Below are 539 nucleotides of genomic sequence, written 5' to 3' on the forward strand. Positions count from 1 at the left end.
ACCAGTCAGTGGCAGCTGGTGTCCCACATAGTCTCCAGCATCCAGGAATTCACAGCCCCTTTGCTATTACTTCCTTTCCCTGTGCTCCCTGTTTCACCATGTCTGTTTCTTTATTGCCCTGCTCTGTAATTCCTCCTCTCCAATTTCTAGTTCTTTCCTTTCTGCAGTTTTCTTCCATCTCCTTCCTCGATTGTTCACCTGTCTTCTTTAAATCCGAGATGGGCTTGAGCAGCGGGGTTAGGATTTGGGTTTCAGTCTCCTCGAAAGTCAGGGTGTTTGGGTGGATCTGATTTGTTCATAATGAATTGGTGTTGGGGTGAGCAAGTCGGTGTGTGCACGAACCTGCTTATACCACTGCCCCCTACTGAAGGGAATCAGAACTGCTCTGATGTATGTCATTAGCCCCGTACTGCTAACAGATCCTCTCATTTAATGGTAGGGGCCTGTGCCAGGGCAGTTAGCTGAGTATAGAATCTCTCTCCATGGTGAAGTGACTGGGATGGGGGAATCATCACATGATTTGAAAAGGAAATGTACCA

Source organism: Lepidochelys olivacea (assembly GCF_965140295.1).
Source record: "Lepidochelys olivacea isolate rLepOli2 genome assembly, chromosome: 12".
Lineage (NCBI taxonomy): Eukaryota > Metazoa > Chordata > Testudines > Cheloniidae > Lepidochelys > Lepidochelys olivacea.